Source organism: Prunus avium, chromosome 1 (assembly GCF_965620075.1).
Source record: "Prunus avium chromosome 1, drPruAviu1.hap1.1, whole genome shotgun sequence".
Lineage (NCBI taxonomy): Eukaryota > Viridiplantae > Streptophyta > Magnoliopsida > Rosales > Rosaceae > Prunus > Prunus avium.
In genome coordinates this window covers 29985336-29992155 of record NC_142284.1, presented here as the reverse complement: position 1 = coordinate 29992155, position 6820 = coordinate 29985336, and positions in this window count along the sequence as shown.

Below are 6820 nucleotides of genomic sequence, written 5' to 3'. Positions count from 1 at the left end.
AATGTGTTTAAGACATGGGGAATTTGGAAGAGAGTGTTTGAGAACTTGGAGGATTTGGAGAAGAAAGTAGAGAGGTGTTTTGAGAGCTTTGAGGATTTTGGAAGAACATGTGTTTGAAAGCTTTAGAGAATTTGATGAAGGAAATGGGAGAAGTGTTTGGGAAGTGTTTGGAGAAGAGAGTATTTGAAGAATTTAGAAGAAGAGAAAGGAAAAGTGTTTGATATTTAGTACAAAGAAATTTTAATAGAATGATCTTATTACAACAATTGAGAACTACAAAGGGAAACTAAGAGAATTTGAGGGAGAGAAGGGAAGGGAGCTCTAGAGAAGTGCTTGAGAGCTCCCCCCCTTGGGGTGTTTTTACAAGCTTGGGAAACCTCACTATATATAGGCCTAAGGAAGCTGAAAATCTGAATTAAGTATGGCTAATGCATACAACACTTGTTTTATAAAATCTGAAATGGTTGATGCACTTCACTAATGCATACAACACTTCCATTATAAAATCTGAAATGGTTGATGCACTTCACTAATAAATCCCACCAGCAGCCCTAGCTCATCTTCATGTCACCATGACCAAGCTTCCAACCAGAAATGATAGCTCATACCTAGCTCACCATGACCAAGCATCCAACCAGCACATGCTGAGGTCAGCATGACCAGCAACTTCAAGGGCTTACAACTTGGGCTTCTCTTAATCAAATTAGGACTTTAAGCACTCTAAATTGAAGTTCAGAATGTCTTCTTTCCAGCCATATGTTATTTGGGCCAATCCAAGGTCGGAGGAAGAAGTTAAGGCCGAAACAAATTGCTAACTCATTTTCCGCGCTGATAAGATCCATCCTGAGCATGGTTCTGTGTTTGCTAGGTAACGGACTCCAGATTTATCCAATGGGGCTGAATTTTGGATATGTTATAGTACACACCAATTGGAGCAACTTTCATGAAGAATGTGGCCTCATCCGAGCTATGTAGGTTGCTGAAACAAAGCTTGCAATATGACCTACGGAACTGGACTGGCAGGGGGCTGTAGCCATAATGAATTTGTCTTTAAGCTCTTCATCAATTCATCCAAATTAGGCCTTAACATGCTTGAATTGCATGAATTATGTTCTCCAAAGCCATCATTGTTACCTAAAGCTCAATTAACTGAAAGATAAACACAAAAAGGATTAAAAGCACAAGTTTAACTCAAAAACATAACCAAATCATAAGCTAGAAGGGTAAGAAATAATATACAATTATGAACCGATCAAACACCTATTGATTTCGGATCGAGGCCAAATCTTGGGCAACATCAAAATATGGTGGGAGGAGTCATTTGGTGAGTTTTGAGTGAAATCCAATCGCTAGAAGTATGGAATACACCAACCACTCCAATTAGGAACGAACTGTCGTTGTACTTGAATTGTCCAATTTGGAACACCTATTGATTTCGGATCGAGCCCAAAACTTGGGCAACATCATAATATGGTGGGAGGAGTCATTTGGTGAGTTTTGAGTGAAATCCAATCGCTAGAAGTATGGAATACACCAACCACTCCAATTAGGAACGAACTGCCGTTGAACTTCAATTGTCCAATTTCGCACACCTATTGATTTCGGATCGAGCCCAAAATTTGGGCAACATCATAATATGGTGGGAGGAGTCATTTGGTGAGTTTTGAGTGAAATCCAATCGCTAGAAGTATGGAATACACCAACCACTCCAATTAGGAACGAAATGCCGTTGAAATTGAATTGACCAATTTCTCACACCTATTGATTTCGGATCGAGCCCAAAACTTGGGCAACATCATAATATGGTGGGAGGAGTCATTTGGTGAGTTTTGAGTGAAATCCAATCGCTAGAACTATGGAATACACCAACCACTCCAATTAGGAACGAACTGCCGTTGAACTTGAATTGTCCAATTTTGAACACCTATTGAGTTCGGATCGAGCCCAAAACTTGGGCAACATCATAATATGGTGGGAGGAGTCATTTGGTGCGTTTGCAGTGAAATCCAATCGCTAGAAGTATGGAATACACCAACCACTCCAATTAGGAACGAACTGCCGTTGAACTTGAATTGTCCAATTTGGAACACCTATTGATTTCGGATCGAGCCCAAATCTTGGGCAACATCATAATATGGTGGGAGGAGTCATTTGGAGAGTTTTGAGTGAAATCCAATCGCTAGAAGTATGGAATACACCAACCACTCCAATTAGGAACGAACTGCCGTTGAACTTGAATTGTCCAATTTCGCACACCTATTGATTTCGGATCGAGCCCAAAACTTGGGCAACATCATAATATGGTGGGAGGAGTCATTTGGTGAGTTTTGAGTGAAATCCAATCGCTAGAAGTATGGAATACACCAACCACTCCAATTAGGAACGAACTGCCGTTGAACTTGAATTGTCCAATTTTGAACACCTATTGATTTCGGATCGAGCCCAAAACTTGGGCAACATCATAATATGGTGGGAGGAGTCATTTGGTGAGTTTTGAGTGAAATCCAATCGCTAGAAGTATGGAATACACCAACCACTCCAATTAGGAACGAACTGCCGTTCAAATTGAATTGACCAATTTCTCACACGTATTGATTTTGGATCGACCCCAAAACTTGGGCAACATCATAATATGGTGGGAGGAGTCATTTGGTGAGTTTTGAGTGAAATCCAATCGCTAGAAGTATGGAATATACCAACCACTCCAATTAGGAACGAACTGCCGTTGAACTTGAATTGTCCAATTTGGAACACCTATTGATTTCGGATCGAGCCCAAAACTTGGGCAACATCATAATATGGTGGGAGGAGTCATTTGGTGAGTTTTGAGTGAAATCCAATCGCTAGAAGTATGGAATACACCAACCACTCGAATTAGGAACGAACTGCCGTTGAACTTGAATTGTCTAATTTCTCACACCTATTGATTTCGGATCGAGCCCAAAACTTGGGCAACATCATAATATGGTGGGAGGAGTCATTTGGTGCGTGTTGAGTGAAATCCAATCGCTAGAAGTTTGGAATACACCAACCACTCCAATTAGGAACGAACTGTCGTTGAACTTGAATTGTCCAATTTGAAACACCTATTGATTTCGGATCGAGCCCAAAAGTTGGGCAACATCATAATATGGTGGGAGGAGTCACTTGGTGAGTTTTGAGTGAAATCCAATCGCTAGAAGTATGGAATACACCAACCACTCCAATTAGGAACGAACTGCCGTTGAACTTGAATTGTCCAATTTCTCACACCTATTGATTTCGGATCGAGCCCAAAACTTGGGCAACATCATAATACGGTGGGAGGAGTCATTTGGTTAGTTTTGAGTGAAATCCAATCGCTAGAAGTATGGAATACACCAACCACTCCAATTAGGAACGAACTGCCGTTGAACTTGAATTGTCCAATTTGGAACACCTATTGATTTCGGATCGAGGCCAAATCTTGGGCAACATCATAATATGGTGGGAGGAGTCACTTGGTGAGTTTTGAGTGAAATCCAATCGCTAGAAGTATGGAATACACCAACCACTCCAATTAGGAACGAACTGCCGTTGAACTTGAATTGTCCAATTTGGAACACCTATTGATTTCGGATCGAGGCCAAATCTTGGGCAACATCAAAATATGGTGGGGGGAGTCATTTGGTGAGTTTTGAGTGAAATCCAATCGCTAGAAGTATGGAATACACCAACCACTCCAATTAGGAACGAACTGTCGTTGTACTTGAATTGTCCAATTTGGAACACCTATTGATTTCGGATCGAGCCCAAAACTTGGGCAACATCATAATATGGTGGGAGGAGTCATTTGGTGAGTTTTGAGTGAAATCCAATCGCTAGAAGTATGGAATACACCAACCACTCCAATTAGGAACGAACTGCCGTTGAACTTCAATTGTCCAATTTCGCACACCTATTGATTTCGGATCGAGCCCACAATTTGGGCAACATCATAATATGGTGGGAGGAGTCATTTGGTGAGTTTTGAGTGAAATCCAATCGCTAGAAGTATGGAATACACCAACCACTCCAATTAGGAACGAAATGCCGTTGAAATTGAATTGACCAATTTCTCACACCTATTGATTTCGGATCGAGCCCAAAACTTGGGCAACATCATAATATGGTGGGAGGAGTCATTTGGTGAGTTTTGAGTGAAATCCAATCGCTAGAACTATGGAATACACCAACCACTCCAATTAGGAACGAACTGCCGTTGAACTTGAATTGTCCAATTTTGAACACCTATTGAGTTCGGATCGAGCCCAAAACTTGGTAAACATCATAATATGGTGGGAGGAGTCATTTGGTGCGTTTGCAGTGAAATCCAATCGCTAGAAGTATGGAATACACCAACCACTCCAATTAGGAACGAACTGCCGTGGAATACACCAACCACTCCAATTAGGAACGAACTGCCGTTCAAATTGAATTGACCAATTTCTCACACGTATTGATTTCGGATCGAGCCCAAAACTTGGGCAACATCATAATATGGTGGGAGGAGTCATTTGGTGAGTTTTGAGTGAAATTCAATCGCTAGAAGTATGGAATACACCAACCATTCCAATTAGGAACCAACTGCCGTTGAACTTGAATTGTCCAATTTGGAACACCTATTGATTTCGGATCGAGCCCAAAACTTGGGCAACATCATAATATGGTGGGAGGAGTCATTTGGTGAGTTTTGAGTGAAATCCAATCGCTAGAAGTATGGAATACACCAACCACTCCAATTAGGAACGAACTGCCGTTCAAATTGAATTGACCAATTTCTCACACATATTGATTTCGGATCGAGCCCAAAACTTGGGCAACATCATAATATGGTGGGAGGAGTCATTTGGTGAGTTTTGAGTGAAATCCAATCGCTAGAAGTATGGAATACACCAACCACTCCAATTAGGAACGAACTGCCGTTCAAATTGAATTGACCAATTTCTCACACGTATTGATTTCGGATCGAGCCCAAAACTTGGGCAACATCATAATATGGTGGGAGGAGTCATTTGGTGAGTTTTGAGTGAAATTCAATCGCTAGAAGTATGGAATACACCAACCACTCCAATTAGGAACGAACTGCCGTTGAACTTGAATTGTCCAATTTGGAACACCTATTGAATTCGGATCGAGCCCAAAACTTGGGCATCATCATAATTTGGTGGGAGGAGTCATTTGGTGAGTTTTGAGAGAAATCCAAACGCTAGAAGTATGGAATACACCAACCACTCCAATTAGGAACGAACTGCCGTTCAAATTGAATTGACCAATTTCTCACACGTATTGATTTCGGATCGAGCCCAAAACTTGGGCAACATCATAATATGGTGGGAGGAGTCATTTGGTGAGTTTTGAGTGAAATTCAATCGCTAGAAGTATGGAATACACCAACCATTCCAATTAGGAACCAACTGCCGTTGAACTTGAATTGTCCAATTTGGAACACCTATTGATTTCGGATCGATCCCAAAACTTGGGCAACATCATCATATGGTGGGAGGAGTCATTTGGTGAGTTTTGAGTGAAATCCAATCGCTAGAAGTATGGAATACACCAACCACTCCAATTAGGAACGAACTGCCGTTGAACTTGAATTGTCCAATTTCTCACACCTATTGATTTCGGATCGAGCCCAAAACTTGGGCAACATCATAATATGGTGGGAGGAGTCGTTTGGTGAGTTTTGAGTGAAATCCAATCGCTAGAAGTATGGAATACACCAACCACTCCAATTAGGAACGAACTGCCGTTCAAATTGAATTGACCAATTTCTCACACATATTGATTTCGGATCGAGCCCAAAACTTGGGCAACATCATAATATGGTGGGAGGAGTCATTTGGTGAGTTTTGAGTGAAATCCAATCGCTAGAAGTATGGAATACACCAACCACTCCAATTAGGAACGAACTGCCGTTCAAATTGAATTGACCAATTTCTCACACGTATTGATTTCGGATCGAGCCCAAAACTTGGGCAACATCATAATATGGTGGGAGGAGTCATTTGGTGAGTTTTGAGTGAAATTCAATCGCTAGAAGTATGGAATACACCAACCACTCCAATTAGGAACGAACTGCCGTTGAACTTGAATTGTCCAATTTGGAACACCTATTGAATTCGGATCGAGCCCAAAACTTGGGCATCATCATAATTTGGTGGGAGGAGTCATTTGGTGAGTTTTGAGAGAAATCCAAACGCTAGAAGTATGGAATACACCAACCACTACAATTAGGAACGAACTGCCGTTGAACTTGAATTCTCCAATTTGGAACACCTATTGATTTCGGATCAAGCCCAAAACTTGGGCAACATCATAATATGGTGGGAGGAGTCATTTGGTGAGTTTTGAGTGAAATCCAATCGCTAGAAGTGTGGAATACACCAACCACTCCAATTAGGAATGAACTGCCGTTGAACTTGAATTGTCCAATTTCTCACACCTATTGATTACGGATCGATCCCAAAACTTGGGCAACATCATCATATGGTGGGAGGAGTCATTTGGTGAGTTTTGAGTGAAATCCAATCGCTAGAAGTATGGAATACACCAACCACTCCAATTAGGAACGAACTGCCGTTGAACTTGAATTGTCCAATTTCTCACACCTATTGATTTCGGATCGAGCCCAAAACTTGGGCAACATCATAATATGGTGGGAGGAGTCGTTTGGTGAGTTTTGAGTGAAATCCAATCGATAGAAGTATGGAATACACCAACCACTCCAACTTGGAACGAACTGCCGTTCAACTTGAATTGTCCAATTTCTCACACCTATTGATTTCGGATCGAGCCCAAAACTTGGGCAACATCATAA